General features: G+C 34.3%; 1 protein-coding gene and 1 pseudogene across 3 annotated transcripts in view; both read left to right on the top strand.

Annotated features, from left to right (window-relative positions):
* Window positions 1-24,580, top strand: part of TENM1 (teneurin transmembrane protein 1) — a 756,077-nt gene that overhangs the window by 10,830 nt on the left and 720,667 nt on the right. The gene's annotated exons all lie outside the window — the stretch shown is intronic.
* Window positions 17,445-17,563, top strand: LOC112483229 (annotated as a pseudogene).

The raw sequence follows: 24,580 nt of genomic DNA, 5'->3' as shown, positions 1-24,580 counted from the left end.
TTTCCCTCTTCTCCTGCCTAGGTCCTTCTCAGCCTTCAAATCTCCACCTAGACATTGTCTGCTGTTGAAAGCCTTCCTTGATCCTGTGTACTCTTGACTGGATGTCCTTCCTATGTGCTCCTATAGCCCTCTGTACATACTCCTACCATAGCACCAATCACCCTTAATGGTAATTAACTGTTAATTTTTTTGTTTCTCCAACTGAACTGTAAACTTCTTGAGAGAAGAGAATATGTACTTTTTACTCTTAAAAACTCCATCGCAGAGTAAGTACTCAAAAATATTTTTTTCTTTTAATAAGATAACTTGTACAAGGTCTGTTTCCTCTTATGTAAAGTGAAGATAGTATTCACTGTGGTACAGAGGATTAACTGAGATTATATACATAAATACTTCTGAAAACTGCTAGGACACACATATTATTCCCAATTGTCAAATACTCTCAAAGTGCTTTCAACTCACAGAATGCCAGTTACAGCTATTTTAAGAGAGTGATTTCCTGCTCATTATTAGGATCTAGGAAATTGTGTCACTAGAAATAACATGAAAATGAATGAAGTGGAACTTAATGCATGGGAATAAGAGAACATCCCATGTCCACAACCAGTCTGATTTCATTGAAGATTCTATTACTTTCTCTGTGCTTAACTATATGGATGAGCATTAGTGGAAACAGGCTTAACAAACTTTTTAGTCCTGTCATAGTGACTATAGTTGTAGACGTTCAATTAAGCTACTGTATAAAACCAGAGAAAGGTTTTAAGTTTAAATCTTCATGAGAATGTCTCTACTAAAAATGACATGATTAATGCCAGATAATAAAAATTTTAAATCCTAAGTGAATATATTGATGAAAATCAAATTTCTAACACCCATCTCTTTCAGTACTACAGTCATACACATTAACCAATTGGACTAGAAAACTCTTAACTTTTCTAACATCTGCTCAAATCATCATGGCTTTTGTTACACTTTAGGTCTTGGAAGAATCTATCCATAGTAGTTCAGCATTAGAACATGTACTCCCTGTAATACTGGCTGATGGTATTGACCTGAATGATGGAGTTTTAACGACCCTTCATCAGTTTATCCTGTCAGATTTATCATTGCCTTTTATTGCCTTCATGTCACAAACCCATTTGAAAGGTTTTATGATCAACCTCATTTAAGTTACTATCATTATACACCCATATTTATTCAAAATTCCGTACCTACTAATGTGTCTGTTATGTTAGGAAAGCTCAGAAACTTAAAAAAAATGGAACAAATTAATCCAAACATTTTACTTCATGGTAGTATATAGGAGGCACATTCTATTGAAGTTGTTTGAATAAATGGAAATATTTCTCTTCAGTTTATTATCCTGATAGCCTTCCCAACTAAGCATCCACTGAATTATTTTACAATTTTTTTCTACTGAGAGTGAGAATGGGAGAGTTTCTAATCTTCTAGAGGATTTTTTTTCTTCCTTGAAAGGTTATGATAACTAGAATTTGTAGCTCATAAAAAGCCCAAATCAATATTGCCATTGATTTAATCCACATAAGAGGATTAACTTCATAGGTGACTTCTGAACAGCTGAAACAAAACAAAAATCAGTCTCTGGTGAGTTCTCAAGTTTAAAATAAAGTTAAAAGCTGGTTCAGAAAAATGCTTCCAGACTAACAAAGACAGCAGGGTGGGATCTTATAAACAATTATATTTCAGTAAATATATCCTCATGGTTTCTTTTTTAATTGAGATTTAGAGAAGGAGGTTAATTTTTCCAAGATGACATATCTAGTAAGTAGCCCAGCTGAGATTTGATCTTATGTCTGCTGGACACTAGAGACCATGCTTTTAATCTATATAAAATTATAGTTGTTGTTCAAATGGATCTTAAATGGAAGATGATGCTCCTTACCTAGTATTAGAAATATCTGTGTGGTTTTCCTAGGTATAGAGAAATACCCTGAGTCTTCTGCACTTTTATGTCGGGAATCCACTGTTATTAACATCAGGCCAATATCATTTGCAAGATGGCTGTGCAAGACTAGAATGTATGACATGGCCATGAGAGAGTGTTCTTTTCTTTGTCAGGCTAGATACCTAGGATGAAGATCAAAGTGTTGACCTTATTCTAACATTATGCACTAACTACCTAAATTAACTGAGCCAGAGGTAATTTACTCATTGATAACCAATTTATTCCAAGGACTTCAGTTTAACAGCCTTCTTCTTCTGTAACTCACACCCTCTGACTTCTGTTTTCTCCTTCCTTTGACCTCAGTAAAATGGTCTATCAATTGTAGACTATTGACAGGTGATTTTCAGTATCTTGTCGCTTCATGGTTTTCTTTATTTCATCCTCTACTAATAAATATAGGAAATCCAACATTTAGATTAACAATTTTTCTAATGTTTAAGTCTGAGAGTTCCTCGACGTTCTTAGCAAATGTTCTTGTCAATATCACCAAGGCCTCTACGTTGCTAAATTCAGTGGTCAGTTCTTAGTTCTCATGTTGACCTTTTAGCAGCATTTAGCACCATTGATCACTCCTTCCATTTCACTTGATTTTCAGGATATCATATTCTTCTGAGTCTCCTCCTATCCCATTGACCATTCTTTTAGACCTATGATTCTTTGTTGGATCCTTCTCATCTTCCCAGCCATGAAACATTGAAGGGCCTTAGGACCTCTTATCTTTGATACACTTATTCCCTTGGTCACATCATCCCATCTCATTATGTTAATACCATTTATATGCTGAAAAACAATTTACAACTCCAGCTTGGATCTGTCCTCTCGAATTCAGATTCATATATCTACCTATTACTCATCTCCACTTGGATGGCTGATAAATATCTCAAACTTAACATATCAGTGTCATACACCTCTTGTTCTCCAGCTCACATCCTCTTATCCTACCTTTTTATTCCAGCTATTGCTGCAGTTACCAGCTGTTTGCATAGATACACTAACAACACTACTTCTCAGCTGCATTAGGTATCTCTCATGTCCTGCCTTTTCTGCTACCTCTGTGTGGAACGTGTGTAGCAACACATCAACTATTCAGAGGCACTTGCAAACCTGAAAGTGTGAGAGAATTAATACACTATGGGAGAACTCTTGACCTATAAGAAAGAGAAAGCCAGTCACAAAAGCCTCCCTTTTCTAAGTTCAAGCAGACAATCTTCTAGGCATTGTATAAGCTCCTCAGAGGGTCCCCACTAAGATTAAGCTTCAGTTGCTGATAGCTGTGACCAGCTCAAAACTCACTCTTGTCTTGATTTTTCTTATTTCTCTGTTTCACTTCTACTGGTCCTCTATTCATGTTTTGAAATCACTTCTCAAAGTTTACTCCCTGAACTCAGTCCCTTGTCTCAGATTCTGCTTTTTGGGAAACCTTACTTAAAAAAAAATTCAATAGCAAACTCTTGATCTTTACTCCAAAACTTGTTCCTCTTTCAACCTTCTCCATCTCAGATTATGGCAACTCTTCTTTCTAGGGCCTCTTATCAAAAATCTTGGTATGATCCCTGACCTCTCATCTATTTTATCAGCAAATTGCAGCCTCTACCTTCAAAATATATTCAGAGGCTAAGTAATTCTTCCTACTTTTTCTGCTACTACCCTGGTCCAAGCCCTCATTTCTCATTGATTTTTTAAATAGTCTTCTAACCTATCTTTCTGCATCTGCCCTTGCACTCCTACAATTTATTCTCAATACAACAGCTAGAATGATACCTTTAAAACATAAGACAGATCACACCCAACCCCTCAATCAGAATGTGCATTGTCTTCCCATCTTACTCAGAACACAGGAGTCTACATAATGTGGTTTCCCTTTACATTGCAACCTCATCTTCTAATACAGACTCCTTCATGTGTCCTGCTAAAACTACAGTGGCCAATTTGATGTTTCTCCAAGAATACAGGCATATTTATGCCCCAGGGCCTTTGCAATTGCTATTTTATCTACTCGGAATGTTCCTCCCCTCGATATCTACCAGGTTTGGTCTCTTACCGGATGCAGGTAAGACCAAATGTCATTTTTCAGTGAGCCATTCCCTGAGTATGCTATTGAAAATTACAATTCTATACACACACTACTTTTCTGCCTTTTTACCTTTCATGGTACTTATAGCTAAGGTTTCTGTAAAATTTATTGTCCAAACTGGGACATTTTTCAAAGTGAAAGTGTGCAGTCGGAATAATCACTCTAGGACTACAGGTATGAACCAGGACTGTCTGAGCCAACTGAGACATTATGGTTACCCTACTTATCACCATCTGACACACTGTTTCACTAATTTTTATTTATACTTTATGTATTTATTTATGCTTATTTATTTATTATTCTGTAACATATATTTGTACTTACTACTATGTTTTTATTTTACTCATTTTATTTTTTGTTTCCCCCACATAAATTAAGTTTTTTGAGACTACGGATTTTTGTCTGTTTTGTTCTCTGCTGAATCCCAGCACTTAGAACAGTGCCTGGGACATATTAGGCATCTGATAAATATCCATTAAATTAATGCGAACCCATTAGAATATAGTGTGTTATATGATTGATTAGCTACCAATAGTTATTACTTAGATTGATTAGCTACCAATAGTTATTACTTATCATCAAACAGAAATTATTTATTTTAGCTCTGACTTGGAATGGTGTTTCTTGGGTGGTATTACTCTATTTTATTTATTCCTCAGTAATATTTTCATGAGCTACCTGCATAGAGATGCTTGAAACTTCCAGATAATTTTTATTGAAATGGTCTGCTCAGTCCTCCAGTTTTTTAATCAAGATGCTTAGTAGTTGAGTGACTTACAATCTTTCGTGATTTTTAACATAACTGATGGATTTTTCTTTGTACATCAGGGCAGATAAAAAATTAGCTGCTAAAACCTTGTGTGTTGTTCATATTTTAATACATTTTTTAAACAATGCTTGAACTTCTAATTGTAATAACAAGTAGCATATCTCTTGTACACTTTTTCTAGTTGGAGATTGTAGCTAAAAATATCTTCGGAGAGTGATTTGAGTTCTTTCAGTAGAATTCTAGAAATGCAAATTTAGATCATTGTAACAATCCATCATTTACTGGTATGTTAATTTCTTAATGCATTCAATTTATCAGCCTCAGGTTTTTCCTAATTCTAAAGAAGCACCGTTTAATTCTCTTTTTACTGATTAATTGTGGAGAATTATACTTCTGACAGTTGACAAAGGGACTTACATGGCTTGCTTCAATGCTATTCAAGATACAGGTAAATAATAAAAGTAAACAATTCATGAGAAGTAGAAACATAATTAACAGCAACCTTATGAATGTTTGCCTCCTCTTTCAAAAATCCTGGTAAGCTCTGGCATGAGCTTCCGGTTTTCTTTGGATGAGAAGTACTTGTTAGCTAATCAATGTATAATCCCAAATACTCCTTAAGCATTAAAAACTTGACATTGGCCAGTTAGATAATTCAATTAGACAAGTGTTTATGGAGCGTTTACTATTCAAATAATTTCCTTTTGCTCACAGATACAAATTAAATACAGCAGCATCCCTTTGTAAAGTTGATGTTTGTAAGCATAAATGGTAGCATTTTTATTTTTTCTTAGTCTTACTGAGCCGTTATAGTTTAAGGCAGAAGATTTTCTCTACAGTAAATCTATAGTCTTATAATCATGGACTGCATTATAACAGGATTTTGCTTTATTGAAATAAAATGGATGCATTGAAAGTTCACTTGGTAAGTTCTTTCATTTTAATACTGAATTCTATGCTGAGAAGCCTTGTCTTCTAATCTTTTGTGCAGATACTATCCCTTATTCCCATTTTCCCCCTTTTGGATTGCCTCTACTATATTGTGTACTTGAAAGATCGCATCACTGGGTCAAGACTCATGCTTTCAATTTTGCTTCATTCATTCACTGAATGACCTTATGTCTTCTTTTAACTGCCTTTACTGGTATATTAATAGTCACCCGGGGCCTTGCAGCACAGTTAATTAAAGTCCTAAAGATAATTTGAAATGTGTGGGCCCTCCCTCTGCCTCTATAAAGAATCTTTGAACTATAGAAGAAAAGTAAAATGGAAAGGGAGATTTGCTAAGATAATCAACAATATCTCTTTGTGATGATTTCTTTTTTGGCATTGGCCTGTCCGATCCTCCTTAGTCTCCTAAAACTGAAATACTGTACTCATTTCTGAGCTTCTTTTATAATTCCTCATTTTAAAAAACAGACATTAGAAAATGACAAGACTGATATCTATTTGAAATAAAAATAATAAAACTATTGATATTTCTTTTTGATGCCTGTGTTGTGGTGCAAGAGTGCAGAAATGACTTCCAGTATATGCTAATTATGTACTATTGAACTTGATCTGCATGTGGATGTGGCTCAGAAAAAGTGATTAAACTCTAGCAATATCTAAATTGAAACAAGAAGTCAGCTAAAAATGTAATTCTCCTCTAAATTACATTGCCATCTCTTTTTTTCCCACTGTTTTTACTTGTCCAATGCTATTACCATTATTTAGTGCCTCCTTGTTGCTTTTAATAGACTTATACTTAGTTAATTACAACCTTAGCAAAATAACTTTGAAAAACTTAGAGGTACATTTTTGAACTATTAATGGTGACCCCAGTGCAGGGAAAATATGCAATCTTCAGGATGGACTTCGGTGTGTTTTAAGTACATTCCTTTACATTGGGGAGGATTTCATAACTTGTAGTTTCTGTTGACAATGCGGTGGATACATTGGAATAGTGAAAAACAAGTTGAAAAGTTGCAGTTAGGAAGATGTTTCAATAATCTAGAGAAAAAGATGATAAGGGGCTTAACTTATCACTGAATGTCTGAATAAAGAAAAGGAGACATATATGAAAGATAATTTATAATTAGCAGGATTTAGTAGTTGATTGCATGTGGATGATGAAGGAAAGAAAAGAGTGAAAGTTTTCACCTTTGATAAGTCAATGAAGAAGGGTGCTAGCAATTAAAGTAAGGGAGCAGGAAACAGACTTTTAGAGGAAAAAGTTCCCTTTTGAACATGACTTTGGGAACTGCAGTTTTTCCAATGTGAAATATCTAGTAGAAGTTAGATATATAAACTTGGAGTCGTGGAGCTAGAAAACAGATTTGGGAGTTGTTGATGCATAACTGATACATGAGATTGGATATGATCATACAGGAAGAACACATATAGTGTGTAAAACACAGAAAAAAAGAAAGTGATGGACAAAATCATGGTGTACACCAACATTTAAAGGACTGGCAGGAAGAGAAGCCCAGGAAAAATGCTAAGTAGTTAGAGGACTAGATGGGAAATCAAGACAAAGTATATTATGGAAATCAAGGAAGAACAAAGAATCTAGAAAGAGGAGATAACAGTATCATATATGAGAAAAGGTCTAGTATAGACTCTGATATCTTTACCAGATTTGGCAATTAGCAGTTCATTGCTGGCTTTACTAAGGGAGTTTTTAATGTGATAGTCGAAGCAGAGGACAGATTTCAGTAGGTTGAGGAATGAATGAGAAGTAAAAGAATTGGAGACACTAAGTATAGACTTAAGTATAGGCTTTTAATATGCTTGGCTGAGAAGGGATGGAATGGTCAGGAAAGGGTGAAATAAGTTAAGGAGAACACAGGTTCCAGGAAGGAATTTTTGTTATCTTGTTTACTTGTTTTATAGATTAGAAAAAAAAAGCAACAAAATACAAAAAACTTGAGCATGTAGGCTGACCTATCCCTGTACTTCCCACAGTAGCAATGAATAAATATTTGAAGTATGAATGAATGAATGTGTATAGCATGAGGGAAGAGATAATAATCTGATGGATCAAGGTCCTGGAGAACTCCTAAAGGGATGGGATCCAAAATACAGATGGAAGGGTTAGGCTCTGAAATGAAAGAAGGAGGGATAATTGAAAGAGTTTATTATGTCTCATAATATGTGTTTTTATGAGACAACATCATTTGCCAAGATTCAGTGAGAGAGGATTATGAGTAAAGTAAGAAACATTAGCAGAGTGAACAATTAAGAGAGAGCAGTCTAGGAACAAATATGCTAAGTGGTATTAGGGTTGCAATGAAGGTTAACATATAAACTAAGATTTTGGTTGTAAGTGACAGAAAGTCAACTCAAACTAACTTAAGCAAAAAGGGTAAATTCATTTTTTCAGGGAGTTTTAGAAAAAAAAAACACTTTGAATATCAAACTTCAAAAATGGCAAGGCTATGACTGACATCAGCAACTAGAGCTAGTGAATCGAATATTATCAGCACAGTCTCTAAATCTTTCTAGTGGTCATTTTATTTAAGCTTCATTTTCTTTTATGAAAGACTTTCTCCACAAAGTGAGAAACATGGCTGGTAAGGGCTCATGAGCTTCTCTTTCTACAGTTCTAGCCACCCTGATAGGGAAGGATTCTATTCTATGGGCTCCAAGTCCTCAAATACTAAGCAAGGGCTGTGATTCTCTCTGCTTGGTTCAGTTGCCCACTCCTGGATCCATCAGTCATGACTAGGAATGGGATCTGTGAAACATACCATGAATGATAAAGCTTGAGCCAAGTGCTCACAAATGAACTGATTGTCTGTGACAATTCATTACATGATTCAACAAGTATTTATTGGGTGTGACAGTATGCCAGGTCTTGTTCTAGGTGTTGGTAACACAGTGGTGAAAAACACAGACATGGTCCCTACTTTGGGGAGCTTGTGCTATAGTAAAAGGAGATTGATAGTAAATAAATAAGATATTCCTGGCTTTTGATATATTCTCTGAAGAAAGTAAAACAGGTTTATAATAGAAAGCAACTAGTGATGGTGTCTACTTCAGACTGGATGGTCAGGGAAGTCTGAATAGCTGACACCTAGATCACAAGAAGCCAAATACTTGAAGAGTTGGGTGAATATCATTCAGGCAGAGGAAATAAAAAGTGCAAAAAACCTGAGTAGGGAATGAGCTTGACAGATTTCATTAACAAAATTCAGGACTTTCTGTTAATTTCCGTGGCTGGACCTTAGTGAATAGAGAGTTGTGTGAAATGAGGTCATGGAAGCGGGCAGGAACCAGATAGGATGTTGTAGGCCACAATAAAAAATGGTCTGTGGGGTTGATCCACTTAAACCAAATAACTGTTCTTGTAGTAACCATTTGGATGGAGGGCAATCTTCCTAGAAAAAGATACTAAGCACAGTAATGTGCAGTTATTTATCAGTCCAGGTGCAGGAACAGTGGAAGTCTATGTAAAACCTCTTCTAGGATTGTCAGGGCAGGTAAAGTAGAAAGACAAGGGAAAAAGGAGAGGTAGTTCTACAGAGAGATTAATTGAAATGACTGCTCTTGGATTCAAGACGGCTAGAAAATAAAAGAGCTTAAGTTAGGAAGGAACTGATAGAGTGGGAGAATAGAAAGACGTTATCAGCCTTGTGGTCTTTTTGAAGGTTAAAGAGTAGATTTTATGGCCATGAGAAAGTCCAATAGATAGAAGGGTAGGAAGGGTAGGATATCATTCCCAGGGTGAGATTTTCTAGTTAAAAGCATTATAATGCCATTTCTTGTTTAGTTGAATATTTGTTTTTATATATTTACATATATCCAACATAAGTCCATGAATATCATGTTAATATACCTAGTTTCCAGGAACTTGCTGATGTATGTTCAAGATACCCTCTTTCCTCCACCACTTTTAAGTTGTGATCTTTTCCATTATTAAACATTAGCTTTTGTCCCAGGGATGGCACTGAAGAAGAAAATCAATGACATATCTAGCCAGCCACCTTAGACTGAATAGGCATTCAAATAAACTCTAAGGGACACGTACAGATAGTGATTTATTGTGCATACAACTTCTACAGAATGCCTTCATTTGAGCATTGATGTATATACAATTACTTATCAAAACGCTGCAGTTTTACAATTTAGCCAGGATCACCAAGAAACCCACAAATACAGTTCCTATCCTTTTCAGTAATTCTACAAACTCAGTGGTCTTTTGCATGAAGAAAAGAGATTTCAAAAATAGTTCTTCCATTTTACCATATTTCTCACTATTGTCATCCCTATGCAATTCCCATTTCAAAACCAATTAAAATTTATTAAACTATGTTTCTCTCCTGACATGTAAATAGATGGAATTGCTAGAGGCAAATCGTTTCCTGTGGATTGGCTATTATGAAAGCTAAAATTGTGTTAGTCATCTACACATATCACAGGCTTTCCCACTGTAAAGATAGTTTTTTTAGGCAATGTTTATGTGATACTGAAACAACCAATTGATATTTGCATGGTTTACATAAACCAGATGCTTGACATCCCATAGGTAGAAAAAACAATGAGAGCACTCTTAAATTCCTTTTTCTTATTGAAAACAGTTCAAATTACCAGAATTTTTCCTTATAATTTGAACTTCAGTTAAATTGTAAAGATATTATAACCTTTAGGAGGATAATTTCCAAATCTTGCTTTTTCTGTCTGGCCAAATATTATTACCTTATTCCTGTGCTATTTTGGAGATGGCACCCATGCCTAAGCATTTATGTGTTTATATTGTATTTGTGTTTTATAATATTATGGAGGATGGGTTGTTCAGCTTTACAGCTAGAATTGAATTATGTTTTTCTTTGTACCAACATATATGGAGTTTCATCACAATATATTTTCTTTAATATTTTGGCTAAATTACAGGGGAAAATGTTAATCATTTTAATAGAAACACTGCAGACCAATCTGTAATGCAAACAATACGTAGTCAAGATTAATAGTAGCTTTAAGTAAAAAGAAACTGTTATAGTATTGATAAAAATCAGCTCAGCAAATAAAAATGAGGAAGTTCAATACTATACTGCAATGACATAGCCTGTTGAGTTGCTATATGAAGCAGCATGAATAATAATCCTTCAAATTGTTTGTGCCTTGAAATACAATTAGTATCTTGGATTGTGATCTACTAGAAAGGATAAACAAACTTAGTTCATATGGTGCTAAGATTAGTACTACCCCCAAATTAAATGCCAATATGAATTTATGCTGCATGATAGTGCTTCTCCTAATATGATTGTGCTCATCATCATTGACTAACTTTTCTAATTCTCATTAGGATTTTTCCTTCATATTTTTATTTTCTCTGTTCTTTTTCAGGGAATTTCTCCATTTGAATCTTAGTGTGTTTCATAATGGAAAAGCTCATGGTTTATGTCTGTTAATACCAGGATAAGCACTGACATGAGCATCATTTATTTGCTGAACATGGCAATAGGCACTCTTGGAGCAATAAAAATAAAATAAAATCTATGGACACTACCCTCCATATACAGAGTCTATACAAGAAGAATAAGTATATACCCTTGGAAGAGTCTAAAGGCTCTTAAATATAAACTGATAGTTCAATTTTTAAAATTGTATCCATCAATTTATGAAAGCATTATTTCTATATATAGGTTATCATAGTCATTATTGATTCTATATTACTAATTAATTTGTTGACTGAAGGGTGAATAAATAGGTGAATGTTTTCAGTGGGTTTTAACAATATTTATATGTGAAATGTGGTAGATTGGAAGATAAGTGCTAAATAGTTATACTACATTTTAAGAATTATGACTAGCCACTAGAGATCAATTTAAGAGTGTGCCCTTCTCAATGATTAACTATATTTTGGTTTTGCACCAAAAGACAGCGTTGTCATTATTTGCATTCTCAATCAGTATTTATTGTGCATTTGCTTAGTATTCCATTCAAAAAATATATATAGAGAGAGACAGAGTAAATGAAACTATGTTCAGAAGTAAGTTCAGAAGGTTCTATTATAAAAACAATGAACAAGAATGGTTTGACTATCATGTTTCTATTAAATCAGCTAACATTTGTTGAGTCCACCATGTGGCAAGTACTGTGCTAAGCACTTGAAATACAAAGTCATAGTCATTGCCAGTACGAGTTTATTGTAATCTAATGAGTAGACTGAGAAAACATGGGTAATTTAAAGCCCAGTGTGATAACATTAGGAGGAACATCTAACTCAAATAGAGGATTAGAAGGTTCATGGATGGATTCCTGGAAGATAAGATGTCTAAATTAAGTTTAAAACTAAAATTTATCCAGACACAGAGGAACAAATGGCATCTCCGATTATCTTTATTAGAAAAAAGTGTATCAATAACATACTTCAGACAAGTTTGCAATGGAACATTTTAATATTTTTCTGACCACAGATTTATTTAACATTTTTATTTTTAATGTTTTAAATTAGTTAATAAACATTGGTTAATAAAATTATATGTTTTGAGTGTACAACTCTATAATGCATCATCTGTATATTGTATTGTGTGTTCACCATCCTTCTATCACCATATATTTGACCCTCTTTACCCTTTCTACCTCCCCCCTCTCTGCTTTCCCTCTGGTAACCGCTAAACTAAACTATTATCTGTGTCTATCAGTTTTTATTTGTTTGACTTGTTCATGTGTTGCTTTCAGTTTTATATCCCACATATTAGTGAAATCCTATGTTTCTCAACTATTTCTGTCAGACTTATTTTGCTTGGCATGATAATCTCAAGATGTATCCATGTTGTTGCCAATGGCAGTATTTCATCTTTTCTTATGGCTGAGTAATATGCTATTGTAAGTATGTGCCACATCTTTTTTATCTAACCATCTATCAAAGGGCACTTTGATTGTTACCATGTCCTGGCCATCATGAATAATGCTGCAGTGAACGCTGAGGTGCATATATCTTTACAGAAAAATGTTTTCAAATTTTTGGGGTGGATAGTCAGAAGAGGGGTTGCTGTCTCATATGATATTTCTATTCTTAATTTTTTGAGGAACCTCCATACTGTTTTTCTTAGTGGCTGTACCAATTTATATTCCCACCAGCAGTGTATGAGGATTCATTTTTCTCCATAACTTCTCCAACATTTATTACTTTTCTTGTTGATAATAGCCATTCTAACAAGTGTGAGGTGGTATCTCACTGTGGTTTTGATTTGCATTTTCTTATTAGCTAGTGAAATTGAGCATTTTTTCATATAACTGTTGGCTGTTTGTATATCTTCTTTGGAGAAATGTCTGTTTAGGCCCTCTACCCATTTTTTAATCAGATTGTTTGATTTTTGTTGTTGAGTTGTATTAATTATTTCTATATTTTGGATATTAGCCTCTTATTGGAGGTGATGTTTGAAAATATCTTGCCCCATTCGGTTGGTTGCCTCTTTGCTTTGTTGATGGTTTCTTTTGCTGTGCAGAAGCTGTTCAGTTTGATATAGCCCCATTAATTTATTTTTGCTTTTACATACCTTGTCTTTGCGGTCAAATTCATAAAATTCTGTCTAAGACCAAGGTCTAAAATTGTAGTACCTATATTTTCTACTATGCATTTTATTTTTTTCAGGTATTATATTTAGGTCTTTGCTCCATTTTGAGTTTATTTTGGTGTATGATGACAAATAAAAGTCTAGTATCATTCTTTTGTATGTGGCTTTCCAATTTTCTCAGCACTATTTATTAAAGAAGCTTTCTTTTCTCCATTGTATATTTATGGCTCCTTTGTCAAAAATTATTTGCCCATATTATATGGGGTCTTTTTCCAGGCTCTCAATTCTGTTCCCGTGGTCTGTGTGTCTGTTTTTCTGCCAATATCATGTGGTTTTGATTATTGTCACTTTGTAGTGTAATATTAAGTCGGGCAGAGTGATACCTCCAGCCTTGTGCTTTTTTCTCAGGATCGCTTTGGCTATTCAGGGTCTTTTGTGGTTCCATATAAATCTGATGATTTGTTTCTTGTTTGATGTCTTTAACCCAGTTCCCATTTGCCCTGAGAATACTTTCTGGTGGCAGTTTAGACTGCAGTATTTACCCTGAATTAACTAATGGATTATAGTCCTATTCTTACCCCAAAAGTTTTTTATGAAGTATTTTGCTTTTATTATTATTTTTGCATATCTCTAGTATATTGATTGTCTTTGGAAACAAATGACATCATACTATTTATAGCATTCTGGTTTTAGTAGTGGTATTTCCATGCACAAAATATAGTAATTCTCGATTGCTGAAAATGATAAGTCCTAGAAAACAGCATTCTTATACGTGATATTAAATTAACACTAGTAGTGAGCTGCACTTTTCTTTTTTCTCAATGGGAAAAGGGTTAAAAAATACCATTGTGATTCTGATGGAGATTGCATTAAATCTGTATATTGCTTTGGATAATATGATCATTTTAACTAATGTTGATTCTTCCAGTCCATGAACATGAAATATCTTTCCAATTTTTGTGTCTTTTTCAATTTATTTTTAATAATGTCTTGTACTTTTCAGTGTATAGGTACTTCACATCTTTTATTAAGTTTGTTCCTAGTTATTTTATTCTTTTGGTTGCAATTGCAAAAGAAATATTTTTTTCATTTTTTTTCTTAAATTGCACTTAGTATTTAGGAACACAATGGATTTTGAACATTGATTTTGTTTCCTGCAACTTTACTGTATTTGTTTATTGTTTCTAACAGGTGTGTGTGTGTGTGTGTATGTGTGTGTGTGTGAAGATTTTAGGGTTGTTTATATAAAGAACCACATCATTCACAAAAAGTGATATTTTGATTTCTTCATTCCCAATTTGTATGCCATTTATTTCTTTCTCTTGCCTAATTGCTTCAACTAAGACTTCCAATACTATGTTGAATAAGAATAGTAAGAGAAGGCATCTTTGTCTTGTTCCTGAGCTTAGAGATAAAGCTTTCGGTTTTTCATCAAGTATGGTATTAGCTGAGGGTTTGTTGTACATGGCCTTTATTATGCTGAGGCACTTTCCTTCTATACCCATTTTATTAAGTGTTTTAATCATAAATGGATGTTGTATCTTGTAAAACACTTTTTCAGCATCTATTGATATGATCATATAATTTTTATGCTTTATTAGGTTTATGTGGTATATCACACTGATCAATTTGTGTACATTGAACTATTCTTGTGCCTTTGGAATTAACCCCACTTGATTGTGATATATAACATTTTTAATGTATTGTTGTATTTGATTTGCTTGTATTTTGTTTAGGATTCTTGCATCTGTATTCTTCAGAGATATTTGACCACAGAATTTTTTATGGTTACACAATATGACTATTGAATATGTCCATAATATCAGAATCATAGAAGTAAAAGAGCTCTTAGAAATCATCTAGTATAGTCACCTGGTTATACAGATGGGAAAGTAGACACAGAGAGGAGTGACCTCTCCAGATAATGAATTCCACTATTACTTTTTTTTCTTTCACATATTCTAAGTATACAATGAATGCAGTCTAAATGGTGCCCCCAAAACATTAATTTAATCCTCAAAATTGCCCACCTATTATAAGAGTATTTTATTCCCATTGAGATTTTATTGCACCCCGATTCTGCTCACTTTCCCCCTTAATTCACAGTGGAATGATGTGAGGCAATCCTTCAATAAGTGATATCTGCAATCAAATAGCTTGTTTAACATTATAAGGTGGCATCGAATGTATACTCATTCAAAAGAAAAGTTGGGGTCATGTTCACTTTAACTTCTAAATCATTTTTAAGGCTCTATTTTCTTCCACTGAACATACTAATATTTGGTGGGGGTTGGAGGAGGATGAAAGAGTTGGCTCTTCATAGTTAAAGTTTATTTGGTTGTCTCATAACCCTTTGTTTCTACTCCTATCCTTTGCTAGACTAACTCTCTGTTCCTACCTGTTCTGTCAGTTGTTTCTAGTGTACACACTAGGAAAACTCCTCACAAATCATATAAGTAGTAAGCAAAAAGAATATGAAAGCAGACGCCACAAACATTTCCCCTTCCTTCTCTTCCTTGTAATGGCAAATATAGTAAATGAGCTGAAAACTTTATTAAATAGGGCAAATTATGCCACAGCAGTAACAGCAGTCTTCAAAATCAAAGGAAAGAATCGTATAGTAGGTCTTAACTAATTTAGAGTAGTCAAGAAGAAGCTTATCTGAATGTTTGAATATATTATTAAGGATGCAGTTTTATTACTCTAAAATACAGAGAATGAGGCACTCGTGTGTAATGGAAATCCATACAATCTCTTTGGAGGATGATTATTGTAATATCTGAGCCCCATCAGAAGAATGGAAACACCTTTAATCTATATCATTTGAGACTGGCTAAAAAATCAATTCTATAATGGAATACTATGCAGCCATTCAAAAGGATGTAGAGAGATATTATATTGTCATTTAAACAAAAAAACAAAATATAGAATAGTTTATATTAAAAGCTTTCAAATTTCTTTTAAAATGTACACATATATACACAAATGCACACATTTATGCTTTGATTTACATATACAAAGACATACACACATACACACACATATATGCATGCATATGCATAAAAGATACACGAATATTCTTAATTGTTACCTCTGGGAGTATCACTTAGGAGGAGGGGTAGAAGAAAGTATCACTTTTCATCCTATAAATTTTTTACACTTTTGGAAATGTTTACCATTTGCAAGTATTCTTTTTTTATAGTGAAATAGTATGAGATGACATGTGAAAACATTTCTGTGGAAAATATATTGTGCAAAATGATATACAAAGTATTATGTAGCTATATAAAAATTTTGGAGTAAAATGTGCCAAAGTGACTTTAAAATGGAGAGAAACTTAAACTGAGTAAATAAAATGAGGCCAAATACAGATTCTTTGGCATCAGTTTTAATGAACAGATAAGAATAATTATCAATTATTGGAATGTAAACACATGCCTTTAAAATGCTTTTTGGGGGTTTATTTTAAATAGCTTAAGTTTTTCTTCTCCAAATTTTAATTTTACAGTCAAGTTGTTTTCCATGCATTTTTCACTGACAGTAAATTTCTACAAAAGACTGTTGGAACTTTAAGAAATTCTGAATCTGTAAAACGTTAATGTGATTTTAAACATCTTTTTTAAATTAACAGGAAATATTATTTAAACCTTCTTTTAAAGTACTCTTTGAAATACTGAATTAAATATTATCTATAAGTTAAAAAATCACTCAAGATTGTTCTGATCACCCTGAATGGTACAGCCACTATGGAAAACATTATGGAGATTCCTCAAAAAATTAAGAGTCTTTTGATTTATTTATCCTCTTTGGCATCATGGACATGTTGTATTTGACTCATGAATCAAATGCTCACAACTTTGAGTGGTTGAAAGAGGGCTTTCTCAGTTGTTGGAATATGTGTGCCTTTCTCTGTCTGCTAGCCTTTTTGCTGCCCATTAATACGATCATAAGAGTATGAGCAGCTGGAAAGGAAGGTGAAATACAAAGTGGTTAATACTCCTGCCCTCAGGATAAAAATGTGGGAGGAGGACTCCATGAAAACTGGAGGTTAATTTTCTCTATTACTACGACATGGATAATCAAGAGTTGGAACTATAGATATGGAAGATTTGGTTTTAAGATTACTCCCGAGTCTACGGCCATTCTACCCTGAATGAACCCAATCCAGTCTGATCTTGGAAGCTAAGCAGGGTCGGGCATGGTTAGTACTTGAATGAGAGACTACCTAGGAAGACCAGGTACTGTAGGCGTAAAAAGTAAAAAATAATGGATTGTAAACTGACAATGTCCTTGCAATCTGTGAGGTCAACCAAGGGTTGCCTCACCTAAAAAAAAAAAAAAGAAAAAAAGAAAAAAAAAAGGAATTATAAGATTACTCCCAAGGTTATTTGTTATTGCATTTTTAAAAAGATTTTTATTAAAATATAGCTAACATACAATATTGTATTAGTTTCAGATGTATATCATAGTCATTCAATATTTATATACCTAAAGAGGTGATCACTGTGATAAGTCCAGCAACCATCTGACACCATATAATGCTAACGCAATATATCAATCATATTCCCTATGCTGTACACCACATCCCCATGACTTGTTTTATACTTGGAAATTTGAACCTCTATTCCCCTTCACCTTCCGCCCTTTTTGATTTTTTAATTACAGTTGATATTTCATATTATTTTTATTAGTTTCAGATGTATTGCATAGTGATTAGACATTTATATAATTTATGAAGTGATCCCCAGATTAGTCTGGTACTTGTCTGACACTATACATAGTTATTACAATATTATTGACTATATTCCTTATGCTGTACTTCACACCCCTGTGACTATTTTGTAACTACCAATTTGTACTTTTTAATCCCTTCTTCACCTTTTGCATCCAGTCCTGCAACACCACTCCCATCTGGCAATCACCAGTTTATTCTCTGTATCTATGAGTCTGTTTCCTTTTTGTTTGTTCATTTATTTTTGTTATTTAGATTCCTCATATAAGTGAAATCATATGGTATTTATCTTTTTTGACTTATTTTGCTCAGCATAATAGCATCTAGGTTCATCCATTTCGTTGCAAATGGTAAGATTTTCTTTTACAGCTGAGTAATATTCCATTGTATATATGTACCACTACTTTATCTAATCATCTATTGATGGGAATTTAGGTTGCTTCCATATCTTAGCTATTGTAAATAACATTGCTGTGAACATAGGGGTGCATATATCTTTTTGAATTAGTGTTTTGGTTTTCTTTGGTTAAATACCCAGAAGTGCAATCACTGGGTCATAGGTAGTTCTATTTTTAATTTTTAGAGGAATCTCCAAACTGTTTTCCATGGTGGCTGTACCAGTTTGCAATCCGACCAACACTGTACAAAGGTTCCCTTTTCTCCACATCCTCTCCAACACTTGTTCTTTCTTGATTTACTGATGATAGCCATTCTGACAGGTGAAATGATATCTTATTTTGCTTTAAATTTCCATTTCTCTGATGATTAGTGACCTTGAGCATCCTTTCACATGTCTATTGGCTATCTATATGTCCTCTTTGGACAAATGTTTATTTATGTCCTCTGCCCATTTTTTAATTGAATTATTTTCTTGGTGTTGAGTCATATGAGTTATAGGACTTCTGTTCATGTAGTCTTTGGATGGTTCTCCAGGTAGATTTTTCTATATTTTCATTGTAATTTTAATGTAGTCATGGAAGGGGGCAAGTACAACATTTGCTTATTTTGCCAACTTGACCGGAACTCTCCTGAGGTTATTTTTAAATAAAATTCATGATTGATTTGAACGTGAATTCACCAAGTATAGTGATTTTATTGTACAACACATTTAGAGGCCCCTCTTGGTTTTTTTTGTATTATTATTATTTTATCATTGATTGTGATTTTAAACCTAAATATACAGAGATGCCTGAAATTTAATTAAAATAAAAAAAATCAAATTTATTTTTCTGTTTGGATTATATGCAAGTTTAGAAAAAAATCTGCATGAATTGTGGTGACTTATTTCCCTTTAATCTCTAGGGGCTTTAATTTTCATATTAATAAGAATATCTACACTTATTCTTATACTCAGGGTAAACATGGTAACTGTGATTCATGCTTAAGGTCATATTTGGAGTCTCATATTTCCTTTGAATTTTAGTTACAAATATTCTTTCTGGAATTCTTTCTTGCATTTACAAGTCCTATCTCTTCCTCAAGGCCTAAGTCTCTCCTCTCTGATAAAGTTTTTATCCCAACTTCCACATATTTTGCTCACTGCCTTCTGTGAGCTCCTCTGGCTTTTACTGTTTGGCATTCACAGTCTTGCTGTTCACTATTTACTGGCTTAAGCGTTGGTTGTAAAGCTTGTCTCTCCAATGAAATGGATATAGAGGTATCTTGAATTCCTTACAATACTCAACAAAGAATACCTAATATGTGCTCAGAAATATTGGATTTTTTAGTCCATTTTTGGGCTGTAGATGAGTTACTTTTAAATTCCCTTCTATTTCCTGTCTATCCATCATCTATCTATCTATCTATCTATCTATCTATCTATCTATCTATCTATCTATCTATCTATCTATTTTTTTTTTCTTATGAAGCAGGATAAAATATTGCCACTGATACTGAACTCTAGTTTGGCTTAGCTGCTGGCAGCAGGCTTTCCTGTAGGGCATTGTGAATGTTTATAAAGCTAGTATAGATAATCTGTTACAGAGCTACCCTGCCTTTTTGGTGTGATTTATTTTCATGGGGCTGCAGTATTCTCCGGATTACTCTGGAAGTTCAGAATTGGACTTTTGTTAGCATCAATGACCAAGTAGTAGCTTTGTGGAACCAGAAATTATGACATGTTCACAAGTAACCATATATTCTTAATAGGCAAACCCTTCCTGCAGCGATGAAGGTCCTTTTGGCAAGTGTATTTATAGGGGAGGTGAGACATGGTGATGGTATCTTCTCTCCCACCCACCTCTATCTACCCTATGAGTCTCAGTTATACACTTGTCACCTGAGATCCAGTACCTTTAAGTAATATTTTAATGTAGCACATAATAATTTATCTTCTTGATCCAGCATAAGCCATAGAAAATATTTGCTTTTCTCCTCTGCTCAGGTATTTAAGATGTTTCCTTCCATCTGCCACAAAATCAACTTGAGAGACTGTGAAATTTGAGAGACTTGCATGAAATCTTATGTGGCTACTTTACCAACATTCCTGCCAAGGAAAAAACTCCAGAGGAATCAGGGACAACATTTAAGGGTAGCAAGTGGAATCCTGTTCTGCTCTTGGGCATTTTCTGCTGTTTCAGACTCTTGGTTCCTCTCCCTGAAAAGAACAGGTGTGCCTGACAGCAGGTGTGTTTGTTCTCCTTTTCCTATGGCAGCTGTCACTCCCCAGGTAATTCCCTTTTCCAGGTGGTAAATTCTTACAACTCATCATCTTCTTTCCTGGCTAACATTACTTTAAAAAATGGTTTGGCTATCAGCCTTAGATTCTATTGCAACATTATTGGTGTCATTGTTGATTTTTTTTTTTTTTTGCTTTTGTATTTCGAGTTGATTTTTTTTAAAATGGATAATATGTCTTCAGACAGATTCTATTTACAATTTAGACAAACTTAATGTTTTCCTTTAAAAAGTCTCCACGAAAGTCTGCAGCTGTCTTTGATTTGGACTGAGTTTTGAAGCCTTCCGTGATAGCTTTGGGTTTCTCCATTTTTGCATTTTCCAATACATCTTGGGGTCTGTCCTCAGTCAAGATATCTACTACCGGGACTGCCAGTCACCACATGCTTGGGTTTCATCTTCTCACATTTCTATTCATAGTATGTACTTCTCATAACTCTAAAGGACTATTTGATGTCCCCACGTTGTTTAACATCTACATCATTAAAGCAGCTGAGAGAATTACCACATGTCATAAGCTTAAGGAAAAATCCAGTTCAAAGGAAATTGTATCACAGACTCAGATCATTTTTAATATGCTCTGCTGCTCACTCTTACCTGTTATTCTGTTTGACTCCCATGGGCATTTCATAGGTATTTGAGAGTTAGCTTTAAAGGAATACTTTCAGGTATTTGTTTGGCTCTCAACATAACATTTAATGAGCCCCAACAGATTACGGGACTCTATGGTGATCTCATGATAAGATGCAAAGGAAGCAAGCATACCATTCTAATACTTGAGGAATTAAGTGACCTGGAACTTAAGATGGACTGAGGGAGACAAAATTCACACAAATAAAAGACTTAGGTGATTTTGAAGGCATCAGATGGATAAGTATGACATGAGTATGAATTGTTTACATAAGATGGGGCATAGAATAAATGTGTTATCACAGTGGGAAGGAGGTAGGCATCTTTAGTGGGAGCCTTAGATGAGTGAATGATGTGAGTGCAAAAGCATTTCTCAGAGGGCTCTCAAGGACTTCAATAGGCACCGCATAGTGCAGAAAACAAGTTCGTCTTCTGATAGAGTTATATGATGATAATAATAACTGCTACTATCTGTTGAATTTTTACTCTGTGTCAATGTGAAATGAATAGAAGAATAAATGACCAAGAAAATATAAGCTTTAAAAATATACATTCTTGTAGTATCAGATGTATGACCACGGGTTGCTGTCTAGCTAGGGAGGTGGGTGAAGTGTGTGTGTGTGAGAGAAAGAGTTTTTGTGCGTGGATATGTGTGCATGTGAGAGAAAGAGAAAGACAGAAAGCAGTGTAGAGGGAGAGAGGCAGACAGAGAGACAGAAACAGAAAGAAACTTGGAGAGTAGGGCAAAGTCTGAAAATCAGAAGTTACAGTATAGGTAAATACAGTAAGTTAAGTGAGGAAAAGAGTACAAAAAAGAAGCTGTGTTCAAATAGAAGGATTCATAGTTGTAGATATTTAAATTAAATTCTTTACCTTCTGAATGGATTTTTCAGTGAAACCATTAACTTTTTTTTGCTCATACATAATAAAGTAGAATGTTTACACTGAAAATAGTGTTTTAACAGAAAATAAAGTGTTTCTTTAAAATGGTAAATTTTTGACTTCTACAGCATGTCCAGTTGTCCCACATATTTGTAGTTCATTATCATTCTAGGGCATAGACTATTGAAAATTAGAATGCTAAAGCCATGTCAGAAAACTAAGTAGGTAGAGATTTATAGTGAATTATTTAAGAGTCTCAAATCACATTAGTACATGGCTTCATTGTATTATGACAGTGGAAAACCTGGCATAAGAGCCTCATAGAGCACCAAATAATAAGCCTGAGGTCCCTTTTCTACAGGTGAATTCCTTAGGGACCGTTATCACAATTTATGTCAGAGGCTTATTTTTATGCAGACGTATTCTCTGGCAGAAATTTCACAGCTTCTGTTGACATAACTGGCGGTGTATATAGACCCAGGCTACTAGACAACACCAGCAATCAGTTAGTAGTAAGCAACTATTTATTATGTCTTAACCAAGTACCTAGCACCAATCTTAGAAACAAAGGGGGATAGAAAAGAAGAGGCATACACAATCCCCTCAAATACTTTAGTCTAGCTTGAGCAATAGGGATGGCATGCCTAAAGTAGCTAAAATAGCGACAAGGCTATATATTTAATCAAATGCCATGTTGTGGGGTGGTACTTCAGAAAAGAGAGAGATCAGTTAGAACAATGTATTGGGGAAATCTTCATGAAGGAATTGGAATTTGTCCTATAACTTAAAAGATAGGTAGAATTTAAAGAGGCAGAGTAAAAAATGGAAATCTATTTACATCGAGAGTAATTCAGAGGAAGACAAAAAAGAAACCTGGTATTTTTATAGTGCAACAGGGATACCAGCTTGATTGACATGGAAGACATGTTTGAGATCAATAGAAAATAAATTTGTTAAGGCCAGATATTCAAAGAACCTTAACAACCAGGCCAAGTACTTTGAATTCAGTGTATTGAGAAATGGAGGACCATCAATAGTTGCAAAACAGAAGTATAGCATGATCATTAAGGGAGCATTCTAAGAAGATGAATATGATGCTGATATATGTTATAGAACAGAAAGTGTTTGTCCACTCGGCATTAGCAGAGCCAAACACTAAACACTGACAATTGCAGTAGAGAAAAACTGGCTACTTTATCAATGAATGGCACCATCCAGGAGAACAGAAAGCTAATGCTCAAAATTCTGAACTCCCCAATGTTGTGTAGGTTACAGATTATATAGAGTAAAATCATAAGACACTGGGTTAGGTGTTCCAGGTCGTGGTGAAAGCTGACTGGTTGAAGGTGAAGTAAGGGTAATGGATCATTTCTTCAGGTCTGAAGGACAGCTCTGAGGTCTTTTCTGGAATCCCTCTGTCCAGGCTCATGGAAAAGTAGCCAAGGGGTTGTTCCACCTTAGGGCTCAGGAACTGAAACATAACTTAGGTCAAGATATTTTCTTTAGCCTACCAGAGGTCCAGACCCTGTGATTATTAGTCAGGTCTACTACTTGGGGATTGCTTCTTAACCAGGGGAAAGGCTAGGTCTCTGAGGGGTTATATATAGATGATGATTTTTAGAGTTAGAATTTAGAACTAAATTTAATCGAAGTCATAAAAACCCTATGTTTCATATGCAGGACAGATTAGAGAGGTGAGAGGAAGGTATAGAAATATTACCATAGCTATAAGACAGACACAAATTTGACTTCAACTTCATCCTTCAAAGAAGTCATAAAAGTCATTCCCAATGAAGTCCTAGATTCCATCGGTAGAGGTATCATACACTTGCCTCAGTGGAGAAAATCTCTCTCAATTTTGATTCGGTTTCTACAAATGTTCTTTTAGAAATCACCATTCCTTTTCACTAGAGTGGCTTCTCAAATTTTCTCCATCTAAGGCTGTTGGAATAGCTTGGCAATTACTATTGTAGAAAAAGTGGGACATAAAAAAGATGGAGGTTTTTTATTATTTTTTTTTATTTTTTTAGGAGAAATAATATGTTTTAAGATGAAAATATAAGCAAATCAAAATAATGTAGGTGCATGACCCAAAACCCAAGATGTAGCTGAAAATAAAAGGGCAAAAAATTGTCATCCCAAATAAAAAGATGGGCAATGCAGAGCACTCAGGAAATAAACCAAATCTCACCAGAATTATACATAAACATTGAAGATGAGGACTCAAGATAGCTAATTTTCCAATGAAAACCTTTTAAAGATAATTGATATTGGGAACAGTTAATTAAATGAAACTGTAAGGGAAAAGAAAGTCCAGTCTATCTTATTAGTCTTTTGCCTTCCTCAG

The sequence above is a fragment of the Pteropus alecto genome, unplaced genomic scaffold, assembly GCF_000325575.1.
Source record: "Pteropus alecto unplaced genomic scaffold, ASM32557v1 scaffold116, whole genome shotgun sequence".
Taxonomy (NCBI): domain Eukaryota; kingdom Metazoa; phylum Chordata; class Mammalia; order Chiroptera; family Pteropodidae; genus Pteropus; species Pteropus alecto.
Note: the sequence above shows the minus strand (reverse complement) of the source record. Positions and strands in the feature narration are given on the sequence as shown.